Source organism: Galeopterus variegatus, unplaced genomic scaffold, assembly GCF_000696425.1.
Source record: "Galeopterus variegatus unplaced genomic scaffold, G_variegatus-3.0.2 Scaffold12926, whole genome shotgun sequence".
Taxonomy (NCBI): Eukaryota; Metazoa; Chordata; class Mammalia; order Dermoptera; family Cynocephalidae; genus Galeopterus; species Galeopterus variegatus.
The window spans coordinates 715-1,201 of NW_007739037.1; positions in this window are offsets into that span (position 1 = coordinate 715).

Genomic DNA, 487 nt, shown 5'->3' on the forward strand with positions numbered 1-487 from the left:
ATGATTTGTATTATCTTTAACTTCTATGTTTCCGCAAATTTTTTGAGGTACCCTCTTAATTTGCTATACTTAATTTAATATTAATCTGAAGTCAATTGTAAGTTAAAGATGTATATTATAATCCATAGAACAATCACTCATACCTTTCAAAGAAAGAAAGAAAGAAAAAATTGAGAGGAATTATATTGGTACACTAAAAAAGATGTTTAACTCCAAAGAAAGTAAGTAAAGGCAGTAAGGGAGGAACAGAGGAAAAAATTAAGACATGAGACCTATAGACAACAAATAGCAAAATGGCTGACAATTCACCCATGTCAAAAATTATATTAAATATGAATATACGAAAGATTCTAATCAAAAGGTAAAGATTACCTTTTGAATTTAAAAAAAAAGCAAAACCTAACTATATGCTGTCTACAAAGAGACTTTTTTGGATTAAAAAAAAGCAGAATCTAACTGTATGCTGTCTACAAAGAGAGACACTTCA